The 20947-nt window shown below is 43.2% G+C and overlaps 1 protein-coding gene across 7 annotated transcripts in view; it reads right to left on the reverse strand.

Annotated features, from left to right (window-relative positions):
- Positions 1-20947, reverse strand: part of frem1a (Fras1 related extracellular matrix 1a) — a 184607-nt gene that overhangs the window by 162621 nt on the left and 1039 nt on the right. For 6 of the 7 annotated variants that reach the window (XR_012099265.1, XR_012099266.1, XM_073048442.1 and 3 more), the window contains exon 2: positions 5854-5952. The exons of the other annotated variant lie outside the window; for it this stretch is intronic. The gene's annotated coding sequence lies outside the window, so the exon portion shown is untranslated. The remainder of the gene's footprint in view (positions 1-5853; positions 5953-20947) is intronic. 7 annotated transcript variants of the gene reach the window in all.

Here is a 20947-nt window from a genome sequence, read left to right on the forward strand (position 1 = left end):
TCCCGAATACCATCCTTCTCCTGACTGTGACACTTTACACTTCCATTTGCTTGCATTCTAACAAAATTTTCTTTATTTTAAATCCTGACAGCATTTTTATTACATCAAACATAAATAACCATTTCAAAGGTGGGTCTGGTCTCATATGGTTCACAAAATATTTACCTTTTTCAATGGGCTAAGAATAATACATAAATTATAAATGGCTATAACTCAAGCCATAAACAGATTATAAATAATCTGCTTTGCAAAATAGGAAGTTGCTATTCTATTTACTGCCCAGATCTGTTACAATCCAATAGATAAAATGATCTGTTTATGCAGTGACATTCTTCATTCATTCCATTGCAGGTAATTATTACAATAAATGCAGGTACCAACAGGAAATAATGAAGGATTGCAAATGCATTGAAATCAGGACCAGACATGTCGGGATTTTGCCCTTTAAATTGCTATTATTAATTTGATGGGCCATATTGAATAGAATGTTACAAAAATCACCCAAGATCAAGCTAGTTAAAAGCCAGTTAAGTTTGATCATGTATCCTACTGAAGGGCTGACTATTATGGGGAGTTAAATAAAACCTGAGCTTGCACAAGGTTGCATTGTGATTGCTGTGCAGCATGACTGATTTTTCATGTATGGTTATCACGTGATAACTTAATTGGAAAAACACAAAAAGCTTTCCTATCATGTGGTTGGGGAGCTCAGAGTGAAAAGACTTCTAGAGCTTAATCCATATCTTGGTCCCTGCCCAAGAATCTCCTGGTGGTTCAAAATCAGTACACTGGAAAATTTTCCTTTAAAGATTGCCATTGTTTTCTTCTCTCAGATCCAAAGAAGAAATAACAAGTGTAATTATACAGAAGGTAATTATATGGGTGACTATTAGAGAAAACATTTGCTGATGCTGATAGACACACTAAGGACCAATAGACATAATTATAATGTATCAAGTTTCTCCAGCTTAGGCTTTAATGTTCTGCTTCTTTCGTTCCAGAAGGCTAGTTGATTGTGTAAAGCAAGCAAGAACCATAAGGAATGTGAAAAATATCTTTCAAAGTCTCATTACTTCCACTGGTTATCCTTCTTCAAAGCTGTTACTTTATAGATGATTACATATTGATAGAGTGCTCATGATCTGCCCGTTACTTGTCAGCCTAATTACAGCTCACAAGAATGCAAATGCATAATCTTCAGGGAAAAGAAATTTGTAAATGTCTTTGTCTCATTTTTTTAATCTCCCCTCCCCACTAGATGAAAACAGATAATGGCCAATCATTCAGAGTGCTCACCTGTCTCTCAAAAACTCGGAACAAACCTAATCCTGCTAACCACCATCTAAACTGTTTCTGCTCGCTCACTGGGATACTGTAATGTATTCAGTAGCAGAGATTCAGAATGCTGTCTACATTGTGAATTCCTTTAAATATTTATAGGTATAGGAGACTTTATGCACTGCCGTTGGATCCCCAGTCTCCCCTTCCCCACCACCACTCTGCAATCTTTCAGTCACACCCCCCCTCCCCCATCAGCTGTTGGTTCCTCAGAGCCTCCATCTTGCTCCCACCCTACTTTCCCTGAACAGTCCAACCGTCCTCTCTCCTCAGACACCAATAACACCCTTAACCCCCACCAATTCCAGCTCCCGTCCATGCCGGGTCTTCAATATTCCCTCCAACCTTCCACTCCCTGAGGTGTAACATTCTGTCCTCAGTAAGGGCCTCACCTTTGTCCCACTTCGCCCTCACCGCAGTGAGTTCTGCGCACCTCACAACATCGAGCTCTTCTTCTGTCACCTCCATCTCCTTCTTTGACAAGGATTTCACAATCCGTGCGATGACGCCCTTCTCCTGTCTCCAACCTTCCTCCTCTTCTTGGACACCCTGTTCTGGTTCTCTGCCTGCTCTGGATCTTTTCATCTTGAATTGCTGACGAGACATCAACTTCAACGCTCCTCTCTCCTCTTCCAACCTGGCCCTTTCTGAATGCACTGCCTCTACTCCCTCTGAACCAATCCCAACCTTACTATCAAACCCGCAGACAAAGGGGTGCTGTTGCAGTGTGGCGCACTAACCCCCATCTTGCAGAGGCCAGGTGACAACTCTCAGACAGCTCCTCATACCTACCTACCCCTTGAGGAGGATGCCACCTACAGCATCAGAAAACTGTCTCCGACACCATCACTGACCTCTGGAGAATTCCCAACCACTGCCACCAAACACATTGTTCCCTTAACCCACAATGCTCACTTCTACCTCCTAACCAGACTGTCCAGGTAGGCCTATTATTTCTGCCTGCTCCTGTCCGACTGAACTTGTGTCCTCATATCACAATTCCATTTTATCCCCCTTGGTTCAGTCCCTTCCCAGCTACATCTGCAACACCTCTCATGTCCTCGATCTTCTCAGTAACTTTCAATTCCCTGGTCCTGACCTTCCCATCTTCACCATGGATGCATTTTTATCCCCCATCAAGAAGGCCTTAAAGCCCTCCACCTCTTTCTTAACAAAAGAACCAACAAATCCCCCTGCACCACCACCTTCCTCTGTCTGGTGGAACTGGTCCTCAACCTGAACAATTTTCCTTTGGCCCCTCCCACTTTCTCCAAACCTGAGGTGTAGCCATGGACACTCGCATGGGACGAAGTAATGCCTGCCTCTATGTAGAATAGTCTATGTTCAAGGACATCCCCGGTTATACTCCCTAAATCTTCCTCTGCTACATTGACTACCGCTTCATGCATCCATGCTGAGTTCACCAATTTCATTAGTTTTACCCCTAACTTCCACCTTGCCCATAAAGTCACTTGGACCATCTCGACACCTCCCTCTCCTTTCATTATCTCTCTGTCTCCACCTCTAGAGACAAAGTGTTAACTGACATCTTACATAAATGCAATGATTCTCAAAGTTATCTTGACTATACCTCTTCCCACCTGGCCTCCTGTAAAAATGCTATTCCCTTTTCTCAGTTTCTTCAACTCCATCGCATCTAATCTCAGGATGTGGTTTTCCATTTCAGGTCATCAGTGATGTCCTCCTTCTTCAAAGAACAGAGTTTCCCTCCCTCTACAGTTGATACTGCCCTCATCCGCATCTCCTCCATTGCTCGTACATCTGCGCTCACCCCATCTTCCTGTCATTGTAATAGTGATAGGGTCCCTCTTGCCCTTATCTATCATTCCATCAACTTCTGCATCCAACACATTATCCTCCGCAACTTCTGCACCTCCAATGTGATCCTACCACTAAACATATCTCCCCCTCCTTCTCTGCTTTCCACAGGGATCGCTCCCCCTGCAGTTTCAGTGTCCATTTGCCCCTGTCCACTCATCTCCTTGGTTCCTTAAGGTTGTTATAGCCTGGGGGGAGGGGAGTGGTGGTAATGGGGACAAGCTCCCACTACCTGTTACACGTTCCCAATGGCATGCGCCTCAACTAGCCTCTGACAACCATGTCCAGCTCCTGGCCTTCATGTGTGGCCTGGCCACTAAGCTCAGTGGAACCTTTTCTACTGACAGAAGAAGGGGCAAAGGTGGGTTACTGATGCTTTAAAACCAGTCACTTCAGGCAGGTGGGGCTCATCAGCTGTGGTTGGTAGATCATCTAGCAGATAGAAAACTCTGATATCAAGCCTCCGCTGCCTTGTGGCTATACTCATCATCATCATAGCTTGTCACACCAGACAGCCAGCCACTCTAGTCTTGTTTGGTTGATGTTGAGCAGGTCGGTGTCAGCTAAATCAGGTGAGAGTGGGCAGGTGCACAGAACATGTTCGATGTTCTGCATCCTTTCACAACACTCATAGGATTCACTGGTCCTTAAACCCCATATTGTCTCCCATCCTACAAACTCCCACTCTCGCTCTGTTGAGAGTGCACCACTTCCATCTGTACTCACTTATGAGGAAGCAAACTCTGAGGGAAAAATCTGGAGCTGGAGTCTCTAAGTCCTATGTTGACTTCAACGCTGACTGGCAACTCTGTGATGCTGCTGGTACCGAAATGTATCGGTCTCTGCCATTCTTTTGGGTTCATCAAATGCATAGAGCGGAGGAGCTTGCTACATGGACAACAGTTTGTTCTCCGTATCCTACAGCCCAGGTTTGTGTATCAACACAGCTGGGATGCAACATCCATGATCGACCCTGACCAATGGAGGCCTCAGTCACTAATCTCCCACCCTGCAGGCAACCTAAGTGCTACACCTGCCCATACACCTCCTCCCTCACTTCCATTCAGGGCCCCAAACAGTCTTTCCAGGTGAGGCAACACTTCACTTGCGAATCTGCTGGGTTCAGTGCTCCCAATTCAGCCTCCTGTGCATTGGTGAGACCTGTCATAAATTGGGGGACTGCTTCGTTGAGTACCTCCGCACCATCTGCCACAAGCGGCACTTCCCGGGGGCCAGGCACTTTAATTCCAATTCACATTCCCGTCCCACCGTGTCGGTCCATGGCCTCTTGTGCCAAGATGAGGCCACCCTGAGGGTGGAGGAGCACCACCTTATATTCCATCTGGGTATCTTCCAACCTGATGGTATGAATGTCAATTTCTCCTTTCGGGGAATGAAATTACCCCCACCCCTTCCTTTATTCCCCACTCTGACCTATTACTTCTTTTTACCTGCCTATTACATCTCCTTGGTCCCCTTCCTCCTTTCCTTTCTCCTATTGTCCACACTCCTCTCTTATAAGATTCCTTCTTCTCCAGCCCTTGACCTTTCCCACCCATCTATCATTTTCCAGCTAGCCTCTTTCCCCTCCCCTCGCCTTTTAATTCAGGCATCTTCCCTCTTTCCTTTCAGTCATGAAGCAGGGTCAAAGAAGGGTCTTGGCCCAAAATGTCAAATGTTTACGCTTTTCCGTAGATGCTGCCTGACCTGCTGAGTTCCTCCAGCATTTTGGTTGTGTTACTATAGGTATGCAGCCTGAATGATTTTAATATATCTTGCATGTATGATTGCTTAATTCATAGAATACCTAAAGCATCCCATTAAGGGTAGAACCATTCTAATTGACATGGACAGCTGGAGCCTACAACCTATTTCTGATCAACAATCTTCTGACTCTTTGGAAGCAGTTTCATTTAGTTTCAGACAAACATGGACAAAAGCTGAACAATCGAAGAATGGTAAGAGAGACTCTACTTAACATCAATGTGGCAGTCAGCCACACTCAGTTGTAGGAGTTTCCCAGAGTGGCAACCCAGGCTGAAACATTCATGATCTCCTTGCTTCCATCATGAGGCTTAAAGTTAGGATGTTTACTGCTGACTTCCAGCAAGATGTTAACAACTTCTCGAACAGATCATTGACCGTATTTATTAATGGGAAGATTAGTGGTAAGTAATGTTCTCAAAGTAAAAGTGCCAAATGAGAACAAATTCCAACAAGGAAGCCCAAACTTTTTTACATGACATTCGATGATATTTTCAGCATTCAACTCCTCACTATCAACACCATAAGGAGTCACTACTGACCAGAACATAATTTGGTCAACATCATAATTAATGCAGCTACAGAAACGAATCAAGGAGTGGGTATCTTAAAATGTGATGCACTTCCTCAAAACTGATAGCATTTCTGCCATTTGCAAGTCACAAGTCAGGATAGTAGGAGAATTGTCCACACTTGCCAAGATCAGCAATACACAAGATATACAATATCATTAGGAATAATCAGAAAAATACAGCCTGTTACTGATACTCCAACCACCGTAATCCTTCACTCCCTCCACAATCAGCACACATTGCTTTACAAGCTTAACAGCGAGGGAAGAGAAGGCTGTAAAGCTAACTCATATTGTGTGACCTGAGTTCTGTGTAAGTGCATGATAAGTGAAGTACCTACCCTTCTGCTCACTCACAGGCAGAGCGGCAACCGCAGGGCACACAAAATCAAAGAGGAATCTTCTATCCCGAGGGACTGCCCAAGAAGGAGAAAATTCACCTGGAATGAAATATTACACTAAACGCCTGGTAAAACATTACCTCAAACATCAACACCGAGCCCCCCAGTTCCCAAGGTTCTGGTTTTGCTGAGGCGATCTTTCTAACAACCAGTCACTTAAAAAGATTACTAATTAACAGTCCAAACATCAACCTTTCCTTTAGAATTTCACCTCCAGGTGGCCCTGACAAACAGTATAATTATAATAGGAATAAGCTAAAAAATGGATCGATATGAAACACCTGATAAAATGGATGGGAGCTAGGTGGAGGAGAACAAAATTCCACCGAGGGAACATAAATCAATTAAGAAAACTGTATTAGGAACCACAACAGAATGTTAATCATCTCTGGTATTCACAGTTTTAAGTGTACTCATAGATAACGAGTACCCTCCCTCCCACATCACAACAATTAGGCTTTCAAACATCAAAGCGCAAAAGCTTTCATTTGTAATCTGGAAACTATCAGGGTTAAATTAGGAGTTTGTGATTCACAGATTCTTTAACACATCCAAAATGTTAACAATGGAGACAGAGGTGCTGGAATCTGCAGTTATGAACAATTTGGGGGAAAACAATGAAGCAGGGTTTCAACTCAAACACTGTCAATTCCTTTCCTCCCACAGATGCTGCAAGTCATTGAATTTCTCCAGTAGATTAGTTGGTGCTCCAATTATCCATGGGAACCTGTGCTCTGATACACAGATCTGCAACTGGATCCTCAACGTCGAGAGATTAGTGAGTGAGGATTAGAAATAACATCTCCTTGCTGACAATCAACACAGGCACATCTCAAGCATTCATGCCTAGCCTAATGGTCTACTCTTTCTATACTTAAAACAGTGGCTAGACACAGTTTAAACACCATCCATAAAGTTGCCTAATGACACAAACGTTGTTGGCAGAATCTCAAATGGTAACGAGGAGGCATACACAAGTGAGATGGATCAGCTGGTAGGTGGTGTTGCAAGAACCTTGCATTCTATGTCAGTAAGACCAAGGAATTGATTGTGGACTCCAGCAATGAGGAGTCAGGAGAATGTGCAGCAGTTCTCAACAAGAGGTCTGCCGAGGACAGGGTGGGCAGCTTTAAGATTCTGATCATAAACATTGCAGAGTATCTATTCTTGGCCCAACATACTGATTCAATCATAAAGAAGGCACTTCCGTTGCTATACTCCGTTCAGAGTTTGAGGAGATGTGGTATGCCAGCAAAAACTCTAGCAATATTCTACAGATGTACGTGGAGAGCATTCTGACTGGTTGCATCACCGACAGGACTGAAAAAAAGCTGCAGGGGCTGCAGACTCAGCCAGGTCCATCCCCTGCATCGAGTACATCTTCAAAAGACGGTGCCTCAAGTAGGTGTCCTCCATCATTAAGAACCCTCGCCATAAAGGATATGTGCTCTTCTCATCAGGGAGGTGATGCAGAGGCTTGATGCGGATCCACACTTAATGTTTAGAAATAAGTTTCTTTCCCTCCATCATCAGATTTCTGAATCTGTGAACACTACCCACTATTTTGCTCTTTTTGCACTGGTTATGTATGTACCTCTTTTATATTTTTTATTCTAATATTGTAAGTTTTTTAAATATTGACTGTACTGCTACCACAAACTAAGGGATTTTACAACATGTCAGTGATAATAAACCTGGTTCTGATTCTGTTACAAGTTACGAGAAGCTGCAGAAGTTTATGCTCAGTGCACCCAATGCAAAGGGTCTGTGGGAAAGAACCACAGTTAAGGGAAACTCTAGACACTGGGGAAAAAGCCAGATAGATTCTATGTGACAGCCTCTCAAACATGCTTTGGATGTATAGTTTAGAAGAAAGACACATTGCATTAGCAATCAACAATCTTAACAGAATCTATACAGATTACAGTTCAAAGTTTTAAGCAAATTCTATTATCAGAATACATATGTGAATCCACATACAACCCTGAGATTCATTTCTCTGCAGGCATACTCAGCAAATCTATAGAATAATAACTTTAGCTATGAACTTTTCTGATGTAAACCTTATTACTCTTCCAGTTCGGTCAAATTATTTGTATCTGAGACACAAGAGGCTGCAGATGCTGGAATCTGGAGCATTGAAGTACCTGCTGGAGGAACTCATTGGGTGGAGTTGTATCTAGTTTATTTCGAGCAACAAACAAATATCTAGTTTAAAAAAAACATGAGCGGCTTTGATGCATTGTAAGGAGAATATGTTGGCTTGATGGCACTATGAATGTTAAGAAATAAATATACTTTATTTATATTAGATTTCCGGTGTATATTTTTATGAATATAGTTTATTTTGAAAGGGAAATGCTGTTCCAAAACAGCAACCAAACAACTCCCAACCATGAAGTCCAGGAAAGAACCAGAAAAGAGGAAACAGAAGTGGTTTGGTCACATTGTAGGAGAGCATATCAAGTTGGTGAAAATAGAGTAAGTGGTGTGCTGATTGTGCTTAATGGGCATATATTATGAAATTTATAAAAATAACTAAACGTAAATGTTTACTTACCTATACATGTCCCTCCCATGAACTTGCTTCTATGTGGATATTATATCTAATAACAGCTCATTTGTTTGATGGCCTGATAGGCAGTGCTGGGGTTTGAGGATGGCTTGTTTCATTTCAGTTCTCTGGGTCCAGTCTGGGATGGCTTATGAGGCCAATTTAGAACCCATTGACTTTGCCACAGGGGGTATAAAAGGTGGTGGAAAGTGCAAGTTCAAGTTCAAATTCAGTAATCATTCAACCATATATGAATACCCATGGACACAGCCAGAGTAAGAGGAGCTCCTCCAAGGCCAAGGCGCACCAACAGTCGCACACAGCACAAGATACGATCACAAACAATCACACAAAAAGTATATGTCTCTCGGCCAAGTCCGTGAATGTTGCCGACAAGAGCAAGCTTGCAGCAGTCTGCAGATGAACACAATCCAGCAAACGTTGGAGCACAGCAACAATGGGCGGGGCCAGACCCCAATCCACACCACACCTCATCTGGCAACTCCTTCCCCTCCACCCTTGGTTGGCTGTAACAGGTGAGCTCGCGGCACAAGTCCCCGTCCTCGCTACAACTGAGGCCACACAGCTACCTCGCTGTTGGTCTAAACAGTAAACCGAACCTGCAGCATTTTACATTACCAATGTCCAGTAGGGTCTTGCAATCTGAAGAAAAATGCCCAAAACAACAACAATCTATTAGACTCATCTTCGCCATCATGCTCAACTCCGAAGTGTTTTTGTAACAGGAAGCAACACCATGCAGGTCCATGAGTTGTATTTGGGATTCACTCCAATATTTTCATGGAGCTTCCATGTCTTCCAAGCTTCCTCCGCTATCACAGATGGTCTGTTTCCAGTTTAATGGATGATCAGATAGGGCCATGGATGAGTGACATTGTTCGAATCTTTTTCCCCCAAGGCAGTCTTGAGAACATCCCTGAAGTATTCTTTTTATCCTTCTGAATGAGCAAGTCCAGGAAGAACAGAAGTTCCTTCTACCCTGCCAACTTCATACATCACTGTGATGGGAGCTGGAATGAAGTAAACTTGTATTTTCATAAATAGATTGCTGTGCACTAGAACGCGCAGTTAGGAGATGATTCAGTCCACATGTTCAGTTCACAAAGCTCCACATGTGGACAAGGCCTCTATGTTGTAAAACTTCCATATGAATGGAGTCAAAGTAAGACTCACCGCTAAAATTGGCTAGGCCGCACCACTACTGAGTGCCTGCCTTTATCATTTTGAAAAGGTAGATAGTCTAGTTGGCACCAAGAGTAGACAACATCGTGAACAACTGGTAGAACTGCTGCCTCACTCTGAGTCAAGGGTTCAATTCCAACTTCCAGTGCTGTCCTTCTGGAGTTTGCCTGTTCTCTCTGTGTTGTGAAGGCTTCCCATGTGGGAAGGTTTCCTCCCACATCCTACAAACTCTTAGGTTTATGGGTTAATTGACCATATCCCTTGTCTGAAGGCTTTGGAATAAGGCCAATTGCCACCTGATCAGCACCAGGCTTTCCAATCACAATTCCCACTGAAGTACTTTGACAGCCAAACTTTGAAGCTAAGCTGACTTGTAATAAATAATCTTTTAAAATGTCACTAACTTTAACAAGAATTTAATATCAATAGAAATAAATCACACTGTGGAAAATTCTAAAAAAAAATTAAAAACAAAATGATAAAAACAAGAAAATGTTCAAATTAACTGTTTCTTTAAGTAATTCACGTGAATCTTACTTTGCTGATCTACAGCCAGTCTTCTCCATTGAAACATATGGAGTTGTTCAAAGAGCACAGTTGTCCAAGGTTCAACTGGCAGATTGTCCCAGCATAATTTTAGGAATTTGTTGCCTTGTCAGTGGAATCTGTGCAGAGTGTAAAATCCAAGGCCAAGCAGTAAATTGTTAGTGATGATTGAAAATTGAGGCCATTAATGGTGGGAACAGAAAGTTGTAAAGGAAGTGAACATAAAAGAGGTTTTTACTTTTAAAAGAAAGTCTAAATATAGTGACAGAACTTTTACAGTCATTGGAAAAAGGCTCTGTAGATATTTTTGACAATATGAATCCTTTGCTCTGAGAGTAATTCTAAATATTACATTGGCAGATGGAATTTAATGCTGAAATGTGTGAGGTGTTTCACTTGGGAGGACAAACCGTGGTAGAAATTAGACAGTGAATAGTTCGGTAAAGTGCAGTGTGGTAGAACAGAGGGAATACAGATCCATTAATTCCTTGAAAGAAGCATCACAGGTAGATAGGGCCATAAAGAGAGCTTTTTGCACATTGGCCTTCATAAATCGAAGTACTTGCACAGGAGTTGAGGTGTAATGTTGAAGTTGTATAAAAAGTTGGTGAGGCCTAACTTGGAGTATTTGGCTCTCCTACCTACAGGAAAGATTTCAATAAGATTGAAAGAGTGCAGAGAAAATTTACAAGGACGCTAGTGGGATTTGAGGACTTAGGTTACAGGGAAAGGTTGAATAGTTTTGGGATTTAATTATGAGGGGTATAGATATGGTAAATGCAAGAAGCTTTTTGCTACTGAGGTTGAATGAGACCAGAACAAGAGGATATAAGTTGAAGGTGATGGTGAAATATTTAAAGGGAATCTGAGGGGTGGGGGGCAGACTTCTTCACTCAGATGATGGTGCAAGTGTGGACAATCTGCCAACAGAAAGGGAGGATGCTGGATTGATTTCAATATTTAAGAGAGATTTGGATATGTACATGGATGGGAGGAGAATGGAGGGCTATGATCCTGATGTGGGTTGATGGGAGTAGGTTGAATAACAGTTTGGTAGAGACTAGATGGGCCGATGGGCCTGTTTCTGTGCCTGAGTGCTATATGGCTCTATGAATTTATTCATCACATGTACATTGAAACATGGTGTTTGCGTCAATAACCCACGCAGCCTGAATCTGTGCCATGCTTCTGGTGCCAACATAGCTTGCTGACAACTTACTAACCATAACCCCATGTGTCCTTGGATTGTGAGAGCAAACTGGAGCACCTGGAGGAAACCAGCGTGGTAACAGAGAAAACATACAATCTCCAGGTTCCACACGGTAGGCTTATTCAGAAAGTTAGAAGGCATGGGATCCAGGGAAGTTTGGCCAGGTGGATTCAGAACTGGCTTGCCTGCAGAAGGCAGAGGGTCATGGTGGAGGGAGTACATTCAGACTGGAGGGTTGTGACTAGTGGTGTCCCACAAGGATCTGTTCTGGGACCTCTCTACTTTTCTTGATTTTTATTAATGACCTGGATGTGGGGGTAGAAGGGTGGGTTGGCAAGTTTGCAGACAACACAAAGGTTGGTGGTGTTGTGGATAGTGTAGAGGATTGTCGAAGATTGCAGAGAGATATTGATAGGATGCAGAAGTGGGCTGAGAAGTGGCAGGTGGAGTTCAACCCAGAGAAGTGTGAGGTGCTACACTTTGAAAGGACAAACTCCAAGGCAGAGTACAAAGTAAATGGCAGGATACTTGGTAGTGTGGAGGAACAGAGGGATCTGGGGGTACGTGTCCACAGATCCCTGAAAGTTGCCTCACAGGTAGATAGGGTAGTTAAGAAAGCTTATGGGGTGTTAGCTTTCATAAGTCGAGGGATAGAGTTTAAGAGACGTGATGTAATGATGCAGCTCTATAAAACTCTAGTTAGGCCACACTTGGAGTATTGTGTCCAGTTCTGGTCTCCTCACTATAGGAAGGATGTGGAAGCATTGGAAAGGGTACAGAGGAGATTTACTAGGATGCTGCCTGGTTTAGAGAGTATGGATTATGATCAGAGATTAAGGGAGCTAGGGCTTTACTCTTTGGAGAGAAGGAGGATGAGAGGAGACATGATAGAGGTGTACAAGATATTAAGAGGAATAGACAGAGTGGACAGCCAGCGCCTCTTCCTTAGGGCACCACTACCCAGTACAAGAGGACATGGCTTTAAGGTAAGGGGAGGGAAGTTCAAGGGGGATATTAGAGGAAGGTTTTTCACAGAGAGTTGTTGGTGCGTGGAATGCACTGCCTGGGTCAGTGGTGGAGGCAGATACACTAGTGAAGTTTAAGAGACTACTAGACAGGTTTATGGAGGAATTTAAGGTGGGGGGTTATATGGGAGGCAGGGTTTGAAGGTCGGCACAACATTGTGGGCCAAAGGGCCTGTAATGTACTGTACTATTCTATGTTCTATGTTCCATATAGACAGCAGCTGGAATTGAACCCCAATCTTCCTATTGCTGGCACTGTAAAGCATTACTCTAACTGCTATGCTACTGTACCATTGCAATACAATCATAATGGTGCAATTCAGATTCTGGCCCTATTCAATACTGCACAACATAGTGGTGTTTTGCATCGGATAAATGACTGCAGACACTTTGCTCTGTGTGGAACTTCACAGCCCTTCCCCAGGAAGGAGGGATGTGTAAGACTAAGATTCATTTTCTCACTTAATCACAGTAGTGAGACAGGATTTCTGATGGCAAATGATACCCATATACACCTACATTCAGATACAAAAGTGAATACTTAAAAAGGCAAGGCATAGAAGCATAGACATAGCTCAAAAATAGGATGAGTGTAAATGGGCAATGGTGTTGAGGTGGAGATCGTTGAGAGCTTCAAGTTCTTCAGCCACGTAGGCATTGTCCGAGAAAGCGTACCAGCACCTCTACTTCATCAGAAAGCTAAGGAAATTTGACATGTCCCCTGTGCCAGTGACCCTCTCCAGTCTTTAGAGATACAGCATAGAAAGCATCCTATCCAGATGCGCCGCAGATTAAAGTGGCAAGAAATTGCAGAGTTTTGTCACTCTATCATGTAAATTAGACTCCCCTCCATAGAGTCCATGGAGTATTATCTACACTAGTGGTCACCACCCTTTTTAAGGCCAAGATCCCCTACCTCGGCCTTAGTGAAAGGCAAGATCGACCCCAAATCGATTAGTCACACGCATGCACACTGGGCAGAAAAGACCGGAAGTAAAGGCCCGCAACCCGGAAGTAGAAATACTGTATGTACACCAGGGGTCACCACCCTTTTTTGCACCGCGGACCGGTTTAATATCGACAATATTCTTGTGGACCAGCAGATGGGTTGGGACGGGTGTTAAACATGACTGGAATACAGTGATACTCGAAGCAGGTTCTTTATGTCCAGTCTATTCTGTAATTTAGTTTACGTGGCTATCAGCACTTGATTCTGTCCCACTTGCTCACGTTTTTTCCGCTGAAAAAACTCAGTGGGTTTGTCTTTAAGTGCAGGGTGCTTGGACTCAGGGTATGGAAGCAGTTTTGAGAGCTTCATTGCCTCATTAGACAGCTTCTGGGCCCGAACTCCAGCCTCCTGCCTGCCTGCCGCCAGATACCTTGACCAGGTGCGGCTGGTAGTGGGTGGGGTGAGATGGTCAGAGGTCCCCGTGCCGGGGCCGCAGCAGTCACAGTCCGGAGAGAGCAACCGACCGAGCAAGGAGTGCGACAGGCCGCACGCCCGCTCCCCCCCCCCCCCCCCCCCGCCCACGTAGGATCTATCAGCCAACAAAAGTTTGGCTTGAGGGATGACTTTTAGTAGATCGCAGCGAGGTAGTTGCTTTGCTACTTATGAAACCCTGAGCCCAAATTAGGTCGTCTGCGAATATTTTAGCACCGAGTTCCCCACGAACGTTTCGGTGTGCTAAATAGGTTCAGAGGTGGCACCCATCTGTCCGTGCTTCGAGCCCCTAGCAACGGCGTTTCCCACCGGCCGCGCGAGGCCGACCAGTGATCCCTGCCACCTGATGACCTTGCGTGCGTTCAAGTTCAACAGTGGGCGTGACAGGGAATGAGGAAAGGTGCAGCTGACTCATATCAACAAATCATATCGTTTCCTCGTGGCCCGGTGATTGGGGACCACTGCAGTACACTATATAGTGCATGATGGGGGAGCTACACACATGCGCACTGGGCAGAAAGAACGGAACTAAAACCCCGAACCCGGAAACAATCTCTCAACAGTATTTGTGTATTTATTTTTCTTTTTTTTTTCAGGATCTACTGGGAAAGTCTCAAAGATCAACTAGTCAATCGTGATCAACAGGTTGGCGACCACTAATCTACACTCTTCCATCCTGAAGAAGGGTCTCAGTCCAAAACATTAACTATCTATTCATTTCCATAGATGTTACCTGACCTGCTGAGTTCCTCCAGCAGTTGTGTGTGTTGCTTTGGATTTCTAGAATCTAACTAATATATTAATTAGTTCTACCCATATAACTAATTAGCCTCCCAAGCTGTGATGTACTTATGTTCAGAATGATCTGTCTGGCTGGAACAAAAACAGAAGCTTCTCACTGTAACTCAGTGACAACAATAAACCAATTACCAGATTGCATGGATATAGTGGGCTGAAGGACTTGTTTCTATGCTGTACAATTCTAATACTCCAAACACTTTATCACACACGAAAACAGCCCAACACAAGTAGTCATAAGTGTGTGGGATGGTTCTGTCTAATCTTCTTGATGACTTTCATTCCAAGTTTTCCCTTAAGAAATTCCAACTGCTAAAACATTTCTGCCAGTCATTGGCTTGGAATCTTAACTCAATTTTAACCAGTTATATGTAGGCCCTGAAGATACATGAGCTTTTCTTTCTGGTAAGCAGTAGTCAGCTTCTGTTTAATTAAGGCAGATGAGCAAGTATTTTAAGAACTGGAACTGGATGGATCCCCAAGGATTTCAGATAATTAATTGTTGTTGGCATGTAATAAACGTATTCCTGTAGCAACAGCTGAGAGCAGATGTGCCATTAAAGATGGAGTTCCACTATCATTATCTCTTTTAAAACATCAAACATTTACAGAAGATTATCATTAACTCTGATAGTCTTGTTTAAATTCAGTTTCCTCTGTTTGGTTTTGCCTCTTTAATGTTTCATGTATACTTTTGGTTGAAATTCCGCAGGGATTTGACTGGATTCCTGCTCTGAACTTCAGAGAGACATTGGCCAACACTTCCTAGTGTGTAGTCAGAGGCCATTTCCATCATTTCTCCAGTGTTTTGCTTTTAATTTCATTGAAATTGACTGAGGGATTTAATTTGGTGGCTCCAGGAGAGAATACAAAGGATATTGGGCAACAAGGAGTTTAGTTTATTTATAAAACACTTAGTTGAACTTCTACTTGAATTATAATGATCAAAGCAAACAATAATCCCAGAAGTATTGCAGGCTCCTTTTCCACAATGTGAATGCATTCATTTTATGAGGAATTGTTCTGCATAGATTAAAATGCTGGACAATGGATATTACTCAAGACACATGGGGAAAAGCAACATGTTTCCTCTTACTAAATATACCTTGTTGAAATCTGGTGGAATGGTACCAGAACAACAAATTCTCACTCACCAGCAGCAAAACCTGATTATCGACAACAGATGGAAAAAGGCAGAAGTCTATGAGCCAGTTCTCATTAGGGGAATGGAGGAGGAGAGGATCAGTCATTGATGTTTCTGAGAATCTGTCCTGGGATCAGCATGTAAGTATCATCACAAAGAAGATATGACAGTGCCTCTACTTTCTCAGAAGTTTGTGTAGATTTGGTATGTCACCAAAAGCTTTGACAAACTTCTACAGAGTGGAGAGTATCCTAACCAGTGCCCAGAAATGGAAAAGGCTACAGATAGTGGTGAATATAGCCCAACCCATCACAGGCAAACTGCCATAACAAAGTAGAATTTATCATCAAAGACCCCTACCATCGAGACTATGCCCTCTTCTCACTTCTGCTATCAGGGAGGAGGTACAGAAGCCTTAGGCTCCACACCCACAGCTTCAGGAACAGTTATTACCCTACAACCATCAGGCTCCTGAACTGGTGTGGACAGTTTTATTCACCACTACTCCGAATTGATTGTATGACCTACAATTCTCTTTCAAGAACTATTTCCAGCTCATGTTCTCACTATTATTTTTATTTGAACAGTTTGTCTTCTTTTGCATATAGGTTGCTTGTCATTCTTCATTATGTATAGATTTTCATTAAATACTACTATATGCCTGCAAGAAATTGAATCTCAAGTTGTATATGGTAACATATGCATACATTGATAATACATTTAATTTGAACTTTAAACATTGTTATTTAATACAAGAAATAGCCATCAAATGACCAGTCAGTCTTGTATTGTTCCCAGTATTTGCCTCAACTGATCACAACCTACTGTAAGCTATTTTTCTCCCAAGCCCGTCTTTAAACCCCATGGCTTTAAACCACTACAAAACTTCCACAAAAACTATTGGGCCTTCTTCACTCCCACCATCACTTAAACCTTCTACACACATCAGAACCTCCCTCTCCTCAAATCTGTGATCACCTATGATCAACCTTGGCAATGATATCTATTACCTCCATGAGGAGAAACATAAGCTGTTTTATAGAGACACAAAAGATTGCAGGTGCTATAGTCTGGAACAATCATGAACAGCAGGTGGAACTCAGCAGGTCAGGAAGCAGCTGGGATGTGAAGAAGGGATGATTAATGGTTCAAGTTGAGACCCTGCATCATCAGGACTGAAAGAGGACGCTTAGTCCCTTTGTGTAGGGTCTCAGCCCAAGATACTAACCATCCTTCCACCTCCATAAGTGCTGCCTGACCTGCTGAATTATAGAATCATAGAGAAATAAACCGTGGAAACAGGCCCACTGGTCCAATTTGTCCATGGCGAACATAATGCCCATCAAAGATAGTCCCATTTGTCCGCATTTTCCCATGTTCCTCTAAATCTTTCCTATCTGTGTCTTTTAACTGTCATTATTGTACTTGCGTCAACTAATTTCTATAACAGCTCATTCCATATATTACCACCTTTTGTGGGAAAAGTTGCCTCCCAAGCCATTTTTTAATGTTTTGCTTCTCCACTTAAATCTCGTTCCCCTTCCCTGGGAAGAAAAGACTTTATGCATTCACACTATCTGTATCCTTCATGATTTTATATACCCCTACAAGGTCAACCCTCAATCCCCAATGTCCCAAGGAATAATGCCTAGTCTATCCAAGCTCTCCCGACAACTCAGTCCCTTGAGTCCTGGCAGCATCCTTGTAAATATACTCTGCACTCTTTACAGCTTAATAGTTATGTGTGCTCTCTTATGTAATTCCATCATTCATCTTCAAGGCTAGATACTTGCACTGGTCTTCCTAGCCCCTGTATCACAGGAGGTCTCTTCAACTTCCCCCAATACTATCAGACTTATGAACCAATCACTCCTTCAGGTCAGCCAGTTTATTGTCACGTGCACAAGTGCGGCAATGTGCGGTATAAAGAAAACTTGTTTGCAGCAACAGCACAGGTACAAAGGTGTAGACAACACACAGAAGGAGACTGTCATGAAGAAAGCACTCGAGTGGCTCTATGTTAGTCTTGGAGATTCTGTGTGTCACCATGTTCCTATGGATGTATGATGGACTGTTTGCATCACAGCCTAGTATGAAGCCTCCAATGCACAGAATTGCAAGAAGCTGCAGAGCGATATAGGCTCATCCAGCTCCATCACATGCACAATCCTCCCCAGCACTGAGGACATCTCAAAAAGGTGGTGCCTCAAGAAGACAGCATCCATCGCTAAGGACCCTCATGCAAGCAAGGACCGTCATTGCTCGCAGGCAGTGTCCTTAGTGCCATGGAGCACTACAGCACAGAGTGAGCCCTTCGGCCCATCTTGACTGTGCCAAGCTATTTATCTGCCTAGCTCATCGGCCTGCACCAGGATCATAGCCTCCATACCTCTCCCATCCATGTGCCTATCCAAATCTCTCTTAAATATTGAAATCAAACTCGCAACCACCACCTCAGCTGACAGCTCATTTCACACTCTCACCATCCTCTGTGTGAAGAAATTCCATCTCATGTTCACCTTAAGCACATCTCCTTTTACCCTTAACTCATGACCTCTAGTTCTAGTATCTCCTAATCTCAGTGGAAAAAGCCTGCTTGCATTTACCCTATCTATACGCCTCATAATTTTGTATACTTCTATCAAATCTTGCCTCATTCTTCTGTGTTCTAGGGAATAAAATCCTAACCTGTTCAACCTTTCCCTATTATTCAGGTCCTCAAATCCTGGAAACATCCTCGTAAATTTTCTCTGCACTCCTTCAATCGTACTGACATCTTCATGTAGGTGACCAAAGTTGCACATAATATGCAAAGTTAAACGTCAACAGAACATCCCAACTCCTGTGCTCAGTGCTTTGATTTCTGAAGGCTAATATGCCAGAAGATATCTTTATGACTCTATCTACCTGTGACACCACTTTCAAGGAAATACGGATCTGTGTTCCCAGATCCCTGTCCTACCACACTCCTCAGTGCCAATTTACTCCCTCATTTTGAATGCCAAGCAACTGAATCTTCCTGACCAACCTCCCACGTGGGACCTTATGCTAAAGTCCATGTAGACAATGTCCACTGCTTTGCCTTCATCAGCCTTCCTGGAAACTTCCTCAAAAACACTTTAAGATTGGTTAAACATGACCTTCCACGTACAAAGCCATGCTGACTTTCCTAGTCAATCCCTGTCTATCCAAATACTTTTTATCCAGTCCCTTAGAATACCTTCCAGTAATTTACCCACTACTGACGTCAGGCACAACAGCCTATAATTTCCTGGCTTATTCTTAGAGCCCTTCTTAAACAACGGAAAAACATTAGGTGTCCTCCAATCCGCCAGCACCTCACCCATGCCTAAGGATGTTTTAACTATTTCTGTTTGCATTCCTTTAATTTGTGCACTAGCCTCCCAAAGGGTCCCAGGGAACACCTTGTCACAGCCTGGGGATTTATCCACCCTAATTTTCCTCAAGACAGCAAATCCCTCTTCCTCTGTAATTTGTATAGGGTCCATGACCTCACTACTGCTTTGCCTCACTTCTATAGACTCTGTGTCCATCTCTCGAGTAAATACAGATGCAAAAAATACATTTAAGATCTGCCCTATCTCTTTCAACTCTATGCATGGGTAACCACTTTCATCTTCTAGAGGACCAGTCTTGGTCCTTGCTGTCCTTTTGCTCTTAATAATTTTGTGATTCTTCTACAAGAGGTTCAAAGATTAATTTTATTATCGAAGTATGTATGCGGAATACAACTCTGAAATTTGTCTTCTCCAGATAGCCATAAAATACAGTAAACCATAGAAGTTGAAAGAAAGACATCAATTCTGCACGCCTCAGTATGAAAAAAAGAAACAAAAACTTTCAAACCCCAAACACCTCCAACCTGTCCCTCGCACAAAACTAACAAATTACCGAAACCCCCAGCCTGCCAATTGACAATGCAAAAGCATGGGCAAGAACATGAAAAAAACATAGAACTGAAGGAGGCCAACATGAACGGCAGCCCAATCCATAAATCTCAGAGAGCAATGGGACCCTGCAATCTCTCCAAGAGCACCGGGAGATCAGCGGCCTCACCAAGGGAAGAGACACAAACCAACGGCCACTCCAAGAGAAACGTCTTGAAGCAACGGCTCCTTCATGGACAGTGACAAGATCACTGAGGGAAGCGAATCAAACCAGCGGCCTCTCCGAGGGCAAGGACTCAAACCAGCTGGTTTACCTTGTTTCCTCGAGCAACCTCATTCCATCTTCAAGCTGTCCTTATTTCCTTCTTACGTGTTCTCTTGCATTTCTTATACTTCTCAGGTACCTCATTTGTTCCATCCTGCCCATACCTGTTACGCACTTGTTTCTTTTTCCTAACCAGAACCTGAATATCTCTCAAAAACCAAGGTTCCCTGAACCTGTTATCTTTGCCTTTTATTCTGATGGGAGCATGCAGACCCTGTATTCTCAAAATTCACATTTGAATGCTTCCCACTTACCCAGCACACCTTTGCCAGAAAGCAGCCTGCCCCAAACAACATTTGCCAGATCCTTTCTGATACCATCAATATTAGCTTTCCTGCAATTTAGAATCTCAACCTCCCACTGAAGAACCTTATAAGCCTCTTTTGAGCACTCTCCATTTACTTTTTGATAATGGGAAAACTATTTGCAGAAATTGGGTCAAGTCTAAAACCTAATGCCATAACACCTGAGTCCACCATTCCTTAATAACTTTGGTGGTGCTGTTTAACAATTTTTTTTGATCAGCACCACCACTGCCACCTGCTCCAGCATGGTAGCATATTGGTTACCTGATGTTGTTACAGCTCGGGGCATAAGAGTTTGACTCTGACCTCACCTGTACATCCTCCCAGTGAAATGCATGGGTTTCCTCCAAATCCTTTGGTTCCTTCTCACAGTCCAAAGACCTACCAGTTGGTAGGTGAAATGGTCATTGTAAATTGTCCCGTGATTAGGCCAGGGTTAAATCAGGGGTCGTTGAGCGGTATGGCTCGAAGGGCCAGAACAGCTTGTTCTGTATTGCATCCCAATAAATAGAATAAGTAAATACTCCTCTGCTTTTAGTGATACAGGCTGACTTTAAGCAGCTCGGGCTAAAAGG

This window comes from Hemitrygon akajei, chromosome 6, assembly GCF_048418815.1.
Source record: "Hemitrygon akajei chromosome 6, sHemAka1.3, whole genome shotgun sequence".
Taxonomy (NCBI): domain Eukaryota; kingdom Metazoa; phylum Chordata; class Chondrichthyes; order Myliobatiformes; family Dasyatidae; genus Hemitrygon; species Hemitrygon akajei.